General features: G+C 42.0%; 1 long non-coding RNA gene across 1 annotated transcript in view; it reads left to right on the top strand.

The window, feature by feature from the left end:
* Positions 1-5,031: 5,031 nt before the first annotated feature.
* The window catches only part of LOC103280608 (uncharacterized), a 28,078-nt gene continuing 14,892 nt past the window's right edge, over positions 5,032-18,217 (top strand). Inside the window, exons 1-2 of the long non-coding RNA XR_507459.3 lie at positions 5,032-5,196; positions 17,056-17,178. This is a non-coding gene — a long non-coding RNA (uncharacterized LOC103280608). The remainder of the gene's footprint in view (positions 5,197-17,055; positions 17,179-18,217) is intronic.

Below are 18,217 nucleotides of genomic sequence, written 5' to 3'. Positions count from 1 at the left end.
GGCATCTTTTTGCTTAGTCACAAACTGGAGTAAATCTATTTAATCAATAGTTTTTTTAAAATAGTTTTTATTGAATTTAATTTTTTCATACAATAATTACTTTTATCACAGAGCAGATATTTAATGTATCATACAATACTTGCATCATTCTTTTATATCTACTGCTGATTTATATCTACTACAATGTTAATATTTGTCCATCTATATTTCTTCACCACTATGTATCCCCCCTCCCACCCCGAGCCACTTCTTATGCATTGTCTAACCAAAATCTCATTTCTTCCTGAGGCGGTAGTCCTCCATCCCTTTTTTGGAGTCCTTTCTCAATAAATTTCCCCCATACATCCTCAAAATCATTTTTTTTCCATATCCCTCTTTTAACTTTTAATTTGCATGTTAGCTTATCATTTATTGCCAATATCCATACTTCCTTATGCCATTCTTCAATCTGAACATCTATTACTTTTCTCCAGTTCCTTGCTATAAGCAGTCTTGCTATTGTCAATAAATTTGTTATTGCTTCTTTTTCTTTTTTATCCATCTTATTGTTATTATAAATTGATAATAATGCAATACCAGGGCTTCTTTCCAATTTGATGTTCATTATATCCTCTATCTCTTTAAATATTTTATACCAAAATTTCCTTACATATTTACAATGCCACCACATATGTATATATGTTCCCACTTCTTGACAGCCTCTCCAGCAATTTTTTGGATGGTTTTTATTAATATTTGACATTTTTAATGGCGTTAAATACCATTTCCAAATTATCTTATAATAATTTCTTTATCTCTTATTGATAAATTTTTCAAGTGCCTTTGTTTCCACAATTGCGACCATTCCATTTCATCAATAGTTTAATGGTGAGTGGACATGTAAATTTGTCTACTAAATGGGTTTACTTTAAGCGGGACTAACAACAGGAGTTAGGTATGCCATTCAGTATAATGTGTGAACACTGTTCTTATTTCCCAGTCCCTGGGGGATCTGCACTGTAGAATTAATGCAGTTTGACACCACTTTAGCTGCCATGGCTGAATGCTATGGAATCATGGAAATTTTAGTTTTACAAGATCTTTAGCCTTCTCTTCCAAAGAATACTGGTGCTTCAGCAAACTCAACATGAGGGGACATGAGAGAAGCCTCCCACAAAATAGTAAAACATCAAACATCCGGGCATCCCCTGGGCAACGTCCTTGCAGACGGCCAATTCTCTCACACCAAGATAAGTGACATGCAGTTTCTCAAGTCGTTCCTGACATGAAAAAAAAAGCAGACTCCACACCCCAGGAATTCATAGCATTGAACCATGGCAGTTAAAATTGTATCAAACTGCTTTAATTCTACAGTGTAGATGTAGCCCCTGTTTTTGGAGCTGAAAGTTTGTCATCCCAGATCCCAAGTGGATGCACTAATCAGGATTGGATTGGTTAAAGCAAGGCTGGGAATTGAGCAGCCCTCTAGGCATCACATTTCAGTATCCCAGTGGCAAGGAGTGATGGGTTTTGCAACCCAAAAGCATTGGGGTTTTATTCCATTCTTACTCCAGTGTTAAAGAGAAACTCATTTGCAGAGTCATTTGTTAGTTTTGCAGAGTACAGCAGAGCTTGAAAGTAACTTGTTACAAAGGCTGAGTTAGTTGCAGTCAACTCCATTTTTTGGGAATAATTGTGGCCCATAACTGTTAGATTGACATAGTAAATGATAATGACACTTCTGTGTGTAATTTAAAATGCTGGAATTGTAGCAATGGGGAGCTGTAGACTTGGGCAGGTCTTGAAAGATCAATTGTACTTAGAAGGGAAATGTGTTTCCTTTCCCCCTCACCAAGGCTGAGAATCGTTGGGTGTTGGCGTGGAACGTATTGCTACACAGGAGTTCATCCGCTTTGAGTACTCTATTAGTACTTCTGTGGGTCTTATTGTCATGGTAACTGAGCAACTCCCTGGTAAGCGGAAAATTGAAACAAAAATGTGGTAGATGCCAAGCCACCGACAGTTTGGTTGCATCGCATCTTATTCATTTTGCAGCATGGTTAACTCCAGTTGGGGAACAGAAGCCATTAAGCAACAGCTGAAAATGAATGGATAAAAGAGATGCACAGGTAGTAAGTTTTGTTTTGGGGTGTGCAAAAGAGCTTCCATGCAGCAGAATGCATGATCTAGATTTAGATTCCGGATATATGGCATTGATTATTGGTCTTGGGTCCTTTACTGCAATGACCAAGCACCATAAGAACCTGGCTAAGAAATTATGGGAGATATAATCCAAACAGTTAATTTCTCATAACTGTTTGGATTGCCTGTTAATTTCTCATAAAGCAGGAATAAGGAATGCATTGTTCTTTGGGTGTCTTTGGACTATACCTCCCATTGCCCCAGCCAGAATAGACAATAGTTAGGAATGCTTGGTGCTGCAGTCTAAATCATTTAGTGGACTCCATGATTCCTGACCAAGTTTTGTTTAATTCAGGGATATAGAAACATGCCACTCCAAGAATTTGCTGGACTACACCTCTATTGTCCCTCAACACTGATTAGGGATGAAGAAAGCTTAAGCTCAACAACATTAGGCGGCCACACATGCTCTCCACTTGATCTGTGATAGATACTGCTTAAGCCTGTCATTTAATGCTGAGATGCTTGGACCTTTTTGTGCTTGGACCCATCATTTAATGTTGGGATGAGGAATGTGGGATCTTTTAGGCATGGTTGTACTACAACTCCCTTCACCTTCAAGGCTTGGGAGTGTTTGGAGTTGTAGTCCAGCATCATCTGGAAGCCTTCTAGCCATCATCCACAATCTACCACCCCCAGACTGTGGAACGACTTGTTGGAAGAAATTCGACAGCAAAATGAGCAAACACAATTAAAGACCTATCTTGTCTGACAGCACTCCCCAGTCCATTTTAAACTATGAATTTTAAATAGACATTTTATTAGCATGAATGACTTTAATGTGATTAATATATGTATTTCAATGATCATAGAATCCTAGAGTTGGAAGAGACTTCGTGGGCCATCCAGTCCAACCCCATTCTGCCAAGAAGCAGGAAAGTCACATTCAAAGCACCCCTGACAGATGGCCATCCAGCCTCTGTTTAAAAGCCTTCAAAGAAGGAGCCTCCACTATACTCTGGGGTAGAGAGTTCCACTGCTGAACAGCTCTCACAGTGAGGAAGTTCTTCCTAATGTTCAGGTGGAATCTCCTCGTTCCTCATAGGCCTTATTTTTCAAATCTTTGAAGATTTTTGTCACCCTTCTCTGGACACATACCAACATGTCCACATCTTCTTCAATTGTGGTGCCCAGACCTAGAGGCAGGATTCCAGGTTACATGTAACCAATGCAGAATGAAGTGGGGTGATGACTTCTCTCGATCTAGACCAGTGATTCTCAGCCTGTGGTCCATGGACTACCAGTGGTCCCCAAGAACTAAAATATGGTGTGCAGTCACCGTTACTACACCGCTGCTGGTCTCTCAAAACCCTCTTCTAATACTGAGGCAATGGGAATATCAGGAGGGGGTAAATTCATTACTTACAAAAGGCGCAACAACGAGCCCCCTGACTGCTGCTTCTCCTCCTCCTCCCTCCCACTGAGCAGAGCCCTTCCATGTGGCGCCTGGAAGTTGGGGCACCTTGGTGTCTTTTTTAAAGGCCTGTTCCTGGGGTTATTTTGAGTGCTGATTCAGAAAATGATATTGGATAGACCACATCAGCTCAATATTTTTAAATATAGTTTTCAATGGACGAGCAGATGGTGACTACTGGATGGCAAATGTTCTGAATCAGAAACTAGAGCTGATGTGGTCTATCCAATGCAATTTTCTGAATCAGCACCCCAAATAACCAAACCGAATCTAAAGTTGACCAAAAAGTGATTCGTAACCCTTTTGGTACTAATGTTGGAGAGTGGTCCCTGGACAAAAAAAGGCTGCGAACCACCGATCTAGACATTATACCTCTATTGATGCAGCCTTGGAATCATGTCACATCACAAATTGAATCCTGCTTCGAGCCTTGAGGAGAGGCAAGTAAGAAAATCAAATGTGTTGTTGCTGCTGCTGCTCAGTTGTTTAGTTGTCTCCGACTCTTTGTGACCTCATGGACCAGTCCACACCAGAGCTCCCTGTCGGCTGTCACCGCCCCCAGTTCCTTCAAGGTCGAGCCAGTCACTTCAAGGATACCGTCCATCCATCTCACCCTTGGTCGGCCTCTCTTCCTTTTTCCTTCCATTTTCCCCAGCATCGTGATCTTTTCCAAGCTTTCTTGTCTCCTCATAATGTGGCCAAAATACTTCAGCTTTGCCTCTAATATCCTTCCCTCCAGTGAGCAGCCGGGCATTATTTCCTGGATGATGGACTGGTCGGATCTTCTTGTGGTCCAAGGCACTCTCAGGATTTTCCTCCAACACCACAATTCAAAAGCATCTCTCTTCCTTCGCTCAGCCTTCCTTATGGTCCAGCTCTCACATCCATAAATTACTATGGGGAATACCATTGCTTTGACTATGCGGACCTTCGTTGCCAGTGTGATGTCTCTGCTCTTCACTATTTTATCGAGGTTGGCCATTGCTCTCCTCCCAAGAAGGAAAGGTCTTCTGATTTCCTGACTGCAGTCTGCATCTGCAGTGATCTTCACGCCTAGAAATATAAAGTCTGTCACTGCCTTCACGTTTTCTCCCTCTGTTTGCTAGTGCTGGTGTTATTGTTTACCAAACAACTTTTCTCCACATCCTCCAGATTTGGGGATTCTGGGAGTGGCAGTAGTAGTCCTTTTGGAGAAAACCCTCTTGTGCCAGATTCCATCCCTCCTTTCCCAACCCGCTCCTCCTTTTCAGCACCTTTCCTCCCTCCTTCCCCATTTCCCAGTAAGGTGCAGAGGGAGGGGGGATGAGATGCGTGAGTCAAGGGGCAGCGTCACTGCATCTTAGCAACGTCGCCTAGCAACCGCTCAACATCTTTCTCCCGCTGGACCAATCCAGGAGAAGGAAACAGGCCCATCTGGGCACCCGCCCTCCCTCCCTCCTTCCCTCCCAGTGTTCAGATGAGAGGAGGTGATGCTCGGCTCCTCTTTGCCAGTGGCTTGGAAGGACTGGTTGCTGTGGCAGCAGAGAGGAAAAGGCAAGGAGCCGAGAGCTTAGCACCTGTTTCCTCCGCCTGGCATGAACGCTTGGACCACTCCGGCTAAGGTACGCTCTTTCCTCTCACCCAACTCCACTCCTATTTCATATTTCTTCTGAAACAGTACTGCCTTTCCTAATTTTCCCCTAAGCCAAATACTTTGCTCAAATACTTCTTAGCATAGCCAACCTCTGTATTAGTCCTCAAATGTTTAGGCAAAACGAGCCTTTTAAAGCTTTAAGATCAACATTGAGACAAAGATGTTGTTGATGATGATAAAATAGACTCTCACTTAATCAGCACCCATGGTAGATGCCAGATAAACATAGTTTCGGATTGCTTAAGAGTTACTGTTAAAAGTAGGCTGGACTAATACTATATATCTATGCTATGCTAGTTTTATATATATGTATATATGTGTATATCTATATATATATACACACACACACACACACACACACACACATATATATATGTGTGTGTGTGTTTATATATATATATACAGTAGAGTCTCACTTATCCAAACTAAACGGGCCGGCAGAAGCTTGGATAAGCGAATATCTTGGATAATAAGGAGGGATTAAGGAAAAGCCTATTAAACATCAAATTAGGTTATGATTTTACAAATTAAGCACCAAAACTTCATATTATACAACAAATTTGACAGAAAAAGTAGTTCAATACGCAGTAATGTTATGTTGTAATTACTGTATTTATGAATTTAGCACCAAAATATCACGATATATTGAAAACATTGACAACAAAAATGGCTTGGATTATCCAGAGGCTTGGATAAGCGAGGCTTGGATAAGTGAGACTCTACTGTATATACACAATATAATTTACAATAATATGTAATAATTATAACATATTGTATATACATATAATATTCATAATATTATATTGTAATACGATATAATACTAATAATACAATATAATAATATTAATTATATATTATATTTTAGGTGTAATATTACTAATAATATTACAATATATTGATACAGTACAATATAGTAATTTATTACCAGTATTGTACTATACTAATATAATATTGTATGTAAATTTAATTTGTAAGCCGCTCTGAGTCCCCTTCGAGGTGAGAAGGGCGGCATATAAATGTAGCAAATAAATAAATAAATAAATATCTATTTAAAAAGGTAAAGGTTTTCCCCTTATGTTAAGTCCAGTCGTGACCGACTCTGGGGGTTAGTGCTCGTCTCCATTTCTAAGCCAAAGAGCCAGCGTTGTCCGTAGACAGCTCCAAGGTCATGTGGCCGGCATGACTGTATGGAACGCCGTTACTATTGATCTATTCACATTTGCATGTTTTCAAACTGCTAGGTTGGTAGGAGCTGGGGCTAACAGTGGACGCTCATTCCGCTCCCAGATTTGAACCTGGCACCTTTTGGTCCGCAAGTTCAGCAGCTCAGCGCTTTAACACACTGTGCCACCAGGGGCCCCAATATATCCATACAATACCATAAACTCTGTATTGACTTGATCTTAATGTTGAAATACAGTAATTAAAAGCAAGTTAAGACAAAGAAAGAAAATGCAATTTAACGTGTCACTGAATTATAAAAACAGCTTTGAAAATGCAATATGCAGTTTTAGTTAATTTTGCCTTTTATCTGAGTTCCAGTTAACAGACAGTCTACGATACTTTGCTTTAATACTTCTTAGCTTTGCCAGACCCAAAGTGGCTTTTATTCCGAATCTTCTCTAACTCTGACCCCACCCTCTTCTGTCCCCTCTGCATGTGTTTTATATGCCTTCAAGTCACCTGTCAACATATGTTGACTCTTTGAATTTCAGGGGATTTCTTCAGCAATAAATATACACTGTGTTGTTGAAGGCTTTAATGACCAGAATCACTGGGTTGCTGTGAGTTTTCCGGGCTGTATGGACATGTCCCAGAAGCATTCTCTCCTGACAGTCATCCTCAGAGGTTGTGAGGTCTGTTGGAAACTAGGCAAGTGAGGCAAGTGAAGTGGCTACCAGTATGAAAAAAAAACCTCTAAAATCAGGACAGTAAATAAAGAACAACACTCTAAAAACAGGGGAATTCCAGAAATGAAACAATCAGGGCCAGCTAACACCTCCCAACAAAGGATTCCCCCAGGCAGGAAGCAGCCAGGCTTTGAAGCTGCAAGGCTTTTCAATGCTAATCAAGGGGATTAACTGCAACAGCCATACTTACCTCAAATAGACAAGAGTACTTCCCCTCACCCTGGATCTTCAACAGATATATAAACCCCACTTGTCTAGTTTCCAACAGACCTCACAACCTCTGAGGATGCCTGCCATAGATGTGGGTGAAACGTCAGGAGAGAAAGCTTCTGGAACATGGCCATACAGCCCCGAAAACTCACAGCAACCAAGAAATATTCAGTTTGTCCAGTTGTCGGTTCTGACATGGAACCTACAGCACCTGGTATTTGTTGATGGTCTCCCATCCAAGCACTAACCAAGCTTGATCCAGCTTAGCTTCCAAGATGAGATGGGATCAGGTGTCTTTAGAAGATTTATTGACTAGGCATCTATATGTCAAAATTGTACACCTGTTGCATCTGCAGATATGGATTGCAATCCACGAAAGCTTCTGCCAAAATGAATGGGTTAGTCTTTGAAAAATGACGCACAAAACTCATTTTCTTCCTTCCGTTTATTTTATCCCCTCTATTTATTTTAGGGGTAACTGCCAGCATACAGCGCTCTAGACTTTGTGTGTTGTCAGAGCTTTGAGTTTGCTAGGTGTTTTATTTTGTCACTACGGCGGTAACATGAAGCAATGAATGAGAGGACCTCTGAGCATATGTGAAACACACCCTGGCTTGGAGACAGGGAGGAAGTGGATTTCTAAACAGATTTTATTGTACGCATCCAAAGAAAGAACAATTCAGGAAATGAGGAAAAACCAATAGTGGAAAACCCAAAACTTGAGTTTAGAGGCAGAATAGAGCTGCACTTTGCTTTACTGCATTATATGAGTCTACATTGACCATATAATGAAGTTTCAGTGCAGTGTAGATGGGGCCAGAGAGGAAGAGATTAGAATCAGGATTGATATTATTCATATTAGTCAGGTATGAATGACTAGGACAGGGAGCACAGATATTGAGAAATGTATCTACCATAGATCTCTGATGGACCTTATTTTTCTAAAGTCTCAAAAACTCTTTCCTGCAACTGCCGAGACCTTCAAAAGTGGGATTCTTTTTCCATTGCATGCTTTTCTGTGTTATACTGGGCTACTCCTCTCCATGCAAGGACAGGGCACCTCTGACTTCATGCAAAGCTCATTCTGCTATCCAGTCTATCATTGTGTACTTCTCTTCACCCTCAAACATATGGTTTGGGGGACCAGGAATGCAACTTTAAGGGGCTCAGTTCCCAAGACATTTTGTTGCATAGGAAGAACAGGAGATGGCAACTTCTCTTCTATTCCAATCATGGTGCATAAATGTCCAATGCTAGCCAACGTATTTGGGCACACGAGACAATAAAAACTCTAAGGATCATCTCTCCTTAGATCCAGCAGCTTAGGATGCATCTACACCGTAGGATGAATGCAGTTTGACACCACTTTAACTGCCATGTCTCAAGGCGATAGATTCCTGGGAGTTGCGGTTTGGTGAGGTACCAGCACTCTGGTAGAAAAGGCTTGTCAAATGGCAACACCCCTGATTCCATAATATGGAGGGGTCCGGGCTGTGGCGCAGGCTGTTGAGCAGCTGCAATAAATCACTCTGACCATGAGGTCATGAGTTCGAGGCCAGCCCGTGGCGGGGTGAGCACCTGTCAATTAAAAATAAAAAATAGCCCCTGCTCGTTGCTGACCTAGCAACCCGAAAGATAGTTGCATCTATCAAGTAGGAAATAAGGTACCACTTATAAAAGTGGGGAGGCAAGTTTAACTAATTTAAGACTTGGAATGAGGAAGTGCCATCAGAGTGGATGATGAAGCAGCTGCTCCCCCTTGTGGCCAGAATCGAACATCCCCTCAGGAGAAGGTTAAATTGCCTCTGCGTCTGTCTGTCTCTGTCTCTGTTTGTTGTGTTTATGGGCATTGAATGTTTGCCCTGTGTGTGTATAGTGTGATCCGCCCTGAGTCACCTTCAGGGTGAGAAGGGTGGAATATAAATACTGTAAATAAATAAATAAATAAATATGGAGCCATTGCAATTAAAATTGTGTCAAACTGCATTAATGCCACAGTGCAGACATATCCACAGTTCAGGAAACCTGCTGTTCCTGGTTATTTTAAATTTGTAGTCTGGTTGTAAATTTGAAAGTGCATACAACTCATAGTTAAGAATGGGGGTGAGACAACAGGGAGTGAGAGAAATCTACTCTTTGGAAGGGAAATTTGCTCTTGAAAGAGTTATCATGGGGGAAAGCTTTCCCACCAATTCTTATTTCCTCAACAAGCCATTTTTTGTTCAAAATCCAGTCATCACAGGGAGAGATAGTGAGATGAAATCTTTTGAACAGAGGCACAGACAGCAAAGGAAACACCATAGAGGTGTCAACCCTTCCCTATGCTATCTAAAGCTCTGCCAGAAGTAGAAAAGAAAAGCACAGGATCGTAATTTTTGGCAAATGGTAGATTTGCATGAATCCCAAAGGAATGGATTGACAATGAATTGGATAGGATATATATGTATGGCTGGAGTTACGCTAAAAAATGTACCTGTTCCAATTCACAAATTCAACTTAAGAACAACCCTGTTCATAACTTGGGGACTGCCTGTAAACTGTGTCTCGGGATCTGCTGGGTATTGGATCTATCTGTGGATACTGAAATCCATAAATAGTTATGACCTATGAAACAAAATAGCATTATAAAATGGTGTCCCTTATCTCAAATGTCAAAATCAACAGTTGCTTTCGGATTTTCTTTTTCTTTTTGGGATATTTTCAATCTATGGATAGCGCAGTCTGTGAATGCTGGATCCATGAATATGGATGGATAATTGTAGGAACATGAAAAAAGCTTTAATAAATGATTTTCTTCTTTGTGTGAGGTGTAATCTATAGGTTAGGCTGCACCTACACTGTAGGATTTCTGCAGTTTGGTACCACTTTAACTGCCATCATTCAATGCTACGGGAGCATAGGCATTGTAGCTTGGAGATGCACCAGCAATCTTTGGCAGAGAAGGCTAAATATTTTGTAAAACTACAACTTCCATGGTTCTGTAGCATTGAGCCATGGCAGGTAAAGTGGTGTCAAATGGCATTAATTTTACATTGTAGATACACTCTAATTACAAGGTATCAGTCACTCCAGAGCTCTAGAGCAGGCATGGACAAACTTCGGCCCTCCAGGTGTTTTGGACTTCAACTGGTTGTTAGGAATTGTGGAAGTTGAAGTCCAAAACACCTGGAGGGCCGAAGTTTTCCCATGCCTGCTCTAAAGCGTCTTCTAGTGTTCCAGTGTCCCCACTTTAGTGCCTTTCAAATTGGTTGGACTACAGACTCCATCATGCACAATGATCTGTGCATGGGATCTGTAGTGCAACACTTCTGAGAAGCCGCCAGTTTGGGGAAGAAGCTGAGCGTTGAGTGTTTGAAAGTCCTGAAAAGTAACCATGGAGACGCTGCCAAAGTTGTTGCATCCGTGCGAAACAGCCTCCTCCCTTGATGAAGCAATCCTCTATATATAGACGGCTCCCTATCAAATCTGTGCCAATATGGAAGGAATAGGCACAATTTCTCCTATTTTATAGCGTCGGCTGATGCATGGGTCCCCGGCCTCACTGAGCAATGCGTGAAACTTCATACATTTTCATGAATTCTTTAAAATAGTTACACTTAAAGAATTACTATGATTGGACTTCCTGATTGGCTTTCATTTTTTTTACACAGTGGAAAATGAATTTTAGACTATCCCGATCCCTTTGCAAATGTCTGCATGACTACATGAAAGCAACATCAAATGCCTGTGTTTGATGCTTCAGCCTATGTTCAACCTATACATGCAGAATACTATACATGCATATTCATATATATGCAGAACACAGGACATTCCACAGATTTATAAACCCCACTTGCATAGTTTCCAACAGACCTCACAACTTCTGAGGATGCCTACCATAGATGTGGGTGAAACGGCAGGAGAGAATGCTACTGGAACATGACCATACAGCCTGGAAAACTCATAGCAACCCACTATATATATATATATATACTAGCTGTGCCCGGCCACGCGTTACTGTGGCGAAGTATGGTGGTATGGGAAATAAAGTACTGAGGAATTGGTGGTAGTTAAGGTAAAGGGTAAAGGTGTGGAGTCCAGATAGTCCAGTTAAAGCAGATAATATAAGATTCTAAATGGGTTATGTAGCTGTGTGGAAGGGCCTTGAGTCTACACTGCCATCTAATCCAGTTAAAATCTGATAATCTGTATTTTATAGGCAGTGTGGAAGAGGCCTAAGTGAGGCCTAACTCTGCCTGTCCCCTGGGTGAGTGGGTTGCTAGGAGACCAAGTGGGCGGAGCTTAGCCTTCTAACTGGCAGCAATAGGATAAAAACAATTATTCCTCTCCCTCTAATTAGGACTTTATTTTTCTTTTCTTTTTGTTGTATCAACCTAGAGGCGTGGATGATGGGTTGTGTTGTCAATTTTTGAGGTTGTGGGGTGTTTCGTTTTGTTGTTTTGGCGGTCGCCAGGATTCCATCACACACACACACACACACACACACACACACACACATATATATATATATATATATATATATATATATATATACACACATACACACAGACACACACACACACACACACACAACAACAACAACAACAACAACAACAAACAGGGAGAAAAGACTGTGACTTGGTCTACCGTTGGACGGAGTGAGGCAATTGCCTCAGTTGGCAATGGCTGGAGGGACAGCATTGTATTCTTCCATATCCCTCCTGCCATTTTCCCCGGTTGTAGGTTTATATGACTCACAGTTGATCCTATATCTGCAAAATTAGCACCATACAATAGAAGGCATTATACAGAATGGAGGGTCTGTTTGTAGCATTTTGGTTTTTTGCCTCAGGCAGCAAAATGTCTCAGAACTGTTCTGATGCATTGCCTAAATATATGCAACTTTAGGAATTAAGTGATCTCATTGGCTATAAACCATTACAACTCTAAGGGTGCATCCATTGTAAAATTAATGCAGTTTGACATCATTTTAACTGCTGTGCTTGAATATTATGGAATCCTGGGAATTGTAGTTTGGTGAGACAAACTACAGAGAAGGCTAAAGACTTTGTAAAACTACAGCTCCCTTGATTCCATAGCACTGAGCCAGGGCAGTTAAAGCGGAGTCAAACTGCATTAATTCTACTGAGCAGATGCACCCTTAGAGGATCTTTATAAAGGGCTATCGTAAGGATAATTGACATACTATGCATGTACATTAAAAAGTCAAAAAGTGCCATAGAAATCTAATTATTGGCAGGAATCCTGTGGATTACTCATAGTTGGCACAATATTCATTTAATCAGCAGCTATATGTATGCTCAATTGATTCAATGGCTCCAGTTCATAGTAAGGCTGACAACAGGATTTAAGATGTTATTGGTGATTAATCAGTACTATATGCTGACCAGTCTTTCAAATCAACCATTAATCAAGTGTGCATGCATATGCTAAGTCATTGCCATGGTTGTTGTGTGTCTTCAAGTAATTTCTGACCCTAATCGTGGGGGTTTCTGAGGCTGAGAGAGTGTGACTTGCCCAAGGTCACCCATTGGGTTTCCATGGCTGAGTGGAGATTCAAACCTGTCTCCAGAGTCCCAGTCCAATAACCAAACCACTATGCCACACTGACTCTCTTAAATAATTACTAGACTGCTTAAATAAAAGAGTTTAAATGCTGCTGAAATTCCCATTTTGTTATGCCATTTTGTTAAACTGAAGCATTCTTTTCGTGTTGGAGATATTAAATTATAAAATCCATCTCTCGGGTGGTTTCATTGTCACCTTGTCACTCTTCATTTTGGCAGGTGGCGAAAACGATGCGTTTTTAAAATAACTTGTCAGATACAAAATGTCACCCCATATTTTGCATGTCATGTATTGTTAGATGGCATGACATTTTCTATTTCATTTTGTATTGCATTTGATGGTTTTTTTTGCAGTCGGATGACATGCATGGGAGAGCACCAAGAAAGCTAAGAAAAGAAATATCATGATGTATCGTCCTTGAGTGCATGAGTGCAGTTTGACACCACTTTAACTGCCATGGTTCAGTACAAGATCTCTGCCAAAGAGTGCTACAGATCCCAGTATTCCATAGCATTGAGCCATGGCACTTAAAGTGAAGTCAAACTGCATTCATTGAACAGCAGTGGTTCCCAACGTTTTTTTGACCAGGGCGCATTTGCCCAGGGCCCACTTTGACCTGAGTGCCCTTGGGGAGATAGGGTGAAATACAAATAAGGTTTATTTGTATTTATTTATTTATTATTGACCAGGGCCCACTTGACCAGGGTCCACTTGAACAGGGATCACTTTGACTGGGGACCACTTGACCAGGGTCCACTTTGACCAGGGTCCATGTTGACCAGGGCCCACGTTGACCAGGGTTCACTTTGACCAGGGTCCACCTTGACTAGGGGCCATTTTGACCAGGGTCCATGTTGACCAGGGTCCACTTTGACCAGGGTTCACTTTGACCAGGATCCACCTTGACCAGGGACCACTTTGACCAGGGTTCACTTTAATCAGGGATCATAGAATCATAGAATCATAGAATCATAGAATAGTAGAGTTGGAAGAGACCTCATGGGCCATCCAGTCCAACGCCCTGCCAAGAAGCAGGAAATCGCATTCAAAGCACCCCTGACAGATGGCCATCCAGCCTCTGCTTAAAAGCCTCCAAGGAAGGAGCCTCCACCACAGCCCGGGGGAGAGAGTTCCACTGTCGAACAGCCCTCACAGTGAGGAAGTTCTTCCTGATGTTCAGGTGGAATCTCCTTTCCTGTAGTTTGAAGCCATTGTTCCGTGTCCTAGTCTGCAGGGCAGCAGAAAACAAGCTTGCTCCCTCCTCCCTACGACTTCCCTTCACGTATTTGTACATGGCTATCATGTCTCCTCTCAGCCTTCTCTTCTGCAGGCTAAACATGCCCAGCTCTTTAAGCCGCTCCTCATAGGGCTTGTTCTCCAGACCCTTAATCATTTTAGTCGCCCTCCTCTGGACGCTTTCCAGCTTGTCAACACCTCCCTTCAACTGTGGTGCCCAGAATTGGAAGCAGTATTCCAGGTGTGGTCTGACCAAGGCAGAATAGAGGGGGAGCATGACTTCCCTGGATCTAGACGCTATACGCCTATTGATGCAGGCCAGAATCCCGTTGGCTTTTTTAGCTGCTGCATCACATTGTTGGCTCATGTTTAACTTGTTGTCCACAAGGACTCCAAGGTCTTTTTCGCACACACTGCTGTCAAGCCAGGCGTCCCCCATTCTGTATCTTTGATTTCCATTTTTTTCTGCCGAAATGAAGTATCTTGCATTTGTCCCTGTTGAACTTCATTTTGTTAGTTTCGGCCCATCTCTCTAGTCTGTCAAGATCGTTTTGAATTCTGCTCCTGTCTTCTGGAGTGTTAGCTATCCCTCCCAGTCACTTGACCAGGGTCTACTTTGACCAGGGTTCACGTTGTCCAAGGACAACTTGAACAGGGATCACTTTGACTAGGGTCCACTTTGACCAGGGATCACTTGACCAGGGTCTACTTTGACCAGGGTCCACGTTGACCAAGGACAACTTGAACAGGGATCACTTTGACCAGGGACCACTTAACCAGGGTCCACTTTGACTAGGATCCACTTTGACCAGGGATCACTTGACCAGGGTTCACTTTGACCAGGGATCACTTGACCAGGGTCTACTTTGACCAGGGTCCACGTTGACCAAGGACAACTTGAACAGGGATCACTTTGACCAGGGACCACTTAACCAGGGTCCACTTTGACTAGGATCCACTTTGACCAGGGATCACTTGACCAGGGTTCACTTTGACTAGGGATCACTTTGACCAGGGACCACTTGAACAGGGACCACTTTGACCAGGGACCACTCGACCAGGAACTACTTTGACCAGGAACCACTCTCCAACATTAGTACCAAAAGGATTACGAAACAGTTTTTGGTCAACTTTAGATTTGGTTTGGTTATTTGGGGTGCTGATTCAGAAAATTGCATTGGATAGACCACATCAGCTTTAGTTTCTGAAAAAGAACATAGGCCATCCAGTAGTGGCCATCTGCTCACCCACAGAAAACCATATTTAACAATCTAGAGCTGATGTGGTCTATCCAAAGAAATGGTCAGTTCTGTGGAAAGGAGCGGAAATAATAAAATAAAATAAATAAAGAGGAAGGAGGTTCGCGGACTGGGTGAAACATGAGGAGAGAATGCTTCTGGAACATGGCCATACAGTCTGGAAAATTCACAGCAAGCCAGTTCTCCAGCCATGAAAGCCTTTGACAACACATTTTCTGTCCTGTTTTGAAACTTCTGGCAGTCCCCGAGTTCCAAAGCAAAAGGCTGGACTCTTGGATTATTGAAGTGTATGATCTATTCACCTTTCTAGTGAAACTATAAGCCATTTTATTGTGTCAGACACACACATTAGAGCTCCTTTATAGACATTCTCAAATTGGAGAATGAAAGATGGTTTGCAGATCCCGTCCCTGGGCTTCTGCAATTAGCATCAATTATGCATATCCAGTTTTTTCTTCTTCGTGTTCTTCAGACAGATCTCATAACCACACTTAAGTGGTGCCATTGTAATCGATGGGACGTGTTTCCAAATCAATAGGCTTGAGACTGAAGGAAGGGTTCGTATGAGACAAGGAGTTTGGTAACTATTTCTTTCTGGACTTCACCCTGATATGGTTGTATGGCAAGGAAAGCTGTGGTGCAAACATTGCTGGGGTCTTCAGGAAATTATAGGAAGGGGCCTGAGGCTGTTAGGAATGGTGGGAGTTGAAGTCCAAAACACCTGGAGGGCCCAAGTTTGCCCATGTCAGGTCTAGATCGAGGGAAGTCACTCTATTCTGCTTTGGTCAGACTTCATCTGGAACAACACTGAATCCCCATCTGGGCACCACAATTCAAGAAGGATATGGAAAAGGTGGAATGTCTCCAGAAAAAGATGAACCTAATGGTTCAAGGTCTGGAAACCAAGCCCTATGAGGAATGGCTGAGGCAGTTGGGTATGTTTAGTTTGGAGAAGAGAAGGTTGAGAAGGGAGATAACCATATTTAAAGACCTGAAAGGATGTCACATTGAAGAAGGGGCAAACTTGTTTTCTGATGCTCTGGAGCAGTGGTTCTCAACCTGTGGGTCCCCAGGTGTTTTGGTCTACAACTCCCAGAAATCCCAGCCACGTGTTAGGATTTTTGGGAGTTGAAGGCCAAAACATCTGGGGACCCACAGGTTGAGAACCACTGCTCTGGAGACTAGGAGATGGAGCAATGGATTCAAATGGCAGGAGAAGAAGTTCCACCTAAACATGAAGAAGAACTTCCTGTAAGTTGGAGCTATTTGGCAATGAAATATGTTGCTATGGAGTATAGTGGAGTTTCCTTGTAGGTTATTAAACAGAGTCTGGATGGCCATCTGTCAGGAGTGCTTTCATTGTGTGCTCCAGCATGATAGGAAAAGGGATTCCACCTAAATGTTAGGAAAAACTTTAAGAACTGTTCGATAGTGGAGTCTCCATCTCTGGAGGTTTTTAAGCAGAGGCTGTTTGGCCACTTTTTGGAGGGTGTTTTGCATGGCAGAATGGGGTTGGATTGGATGATTCCATGAGATGTATGATTGTATGAGATGTACTTCCACTGAAGCACAAGTAGAGCTCTTATTTTCCTTTATTTTTCTCTCTCTCTGCCCCCTCCTTCTCTCTGGGATTCATTGGAACAGGTGTTTGCTGAGCAGACCTGCGTGGGAAGCAATGCGAGCTGAACCTGTACAAAGGGAGAAACTCATTAGAGCTGCTGAAAAGACTGCGGAGAGGCGCTTTGTGGATTGATTCAGCACTACGAGGTACAACAAATTCATTCCTGTTATTGTGTGTCTTCAAGCCATTTCTGACCTTAAGGTGAACCTGACATGGGGTTTTCATGTCAAGATTTGCTCAGAGGGAGTTTACCTTTGTTTCCCTCTGAGGCTGAGAGAGTGTGACTTGCCCAACATCACCCAGTGAATTTCCAGGACCAAGCGGGGATTTGAGCCCTGATTTCCATAGTTTTAATTCAATACTCATACCACTAGACTATACTTGATTTCCCAACAATATTTTCAGGTTTAATTACAGGAGAAACAACTAAGCAAGTTGAGGTCTCCACTTTTGAACTGCAAGTCATATCAATCACTGGCAATGTTGACTGGGGGTTTATTAATTTATTTATTTATTTATTTACAGTATTTATATTCTGCCCTTCTCACCCCGAAGGAGCCATATAACATAGAACAGAGACACACGCAGGCATGGGCTGGCCTTGAACTCATGACCTTTTGGTCAGAGTGATTTGTTGCAGCTGGCTGCTAACCAGCTTGCACCACCGCCCGGCCTGGTTCTACTTGCATGATAGAATGATTGTAATTTTTTTGGTTCCTTATTTGATCCTAGTTCCATTTACCTAACAAACCAGGATCAAATTCTGATTTGATAAGTAGGATTGGTAGTCCTACATCTATGATAGCAACGTGTGACAATTTCTCATCATTTCCTATTTCTACATGGCTTGTGAGACTCTGTGTGTTTTCATAGAAATTTGTCTTATTTTTGTGCACATTTTAAAAAATGTATATATGTTTGTGTGTGTTTTCTAATGCCCACAATTTGTGGAATTATTGTGCATTGATTTAAATCTGAATACATTTCTGAATGTGTGAAGTGATCCATGAACACTTTTCTCCTCTGAAAGTTATTGTGAATCTTAAAAAGCACATAGATTTCTGAGACTTATGATGTGTCAACTGTACCACGTGGCTGAAAGTGGACATTTTCATATGGAGATGCAAATCCAAGTATTTTCTTTCCCCCTTGGAAGCTGTAGTATTGCAAGGTCTGTAGCCTTCT

This window comes from Anolis carolinensis, chromosome 1, assembly GCF_035594765.1.
Source record: "Anolis carolinensis isolate JA03-04 chromosome 1, rAnoCar3.1.pri, whole genome shotgun sequence".
NCBI lineage: Eukaryota > Metazoa > Chordata > Lepidosauria > Squamata > Dactyloidae > Anolis > Anolis carolinensis.
This window is presented reverse-complemented; position numbering and strand designations above follow the sequence as displayed.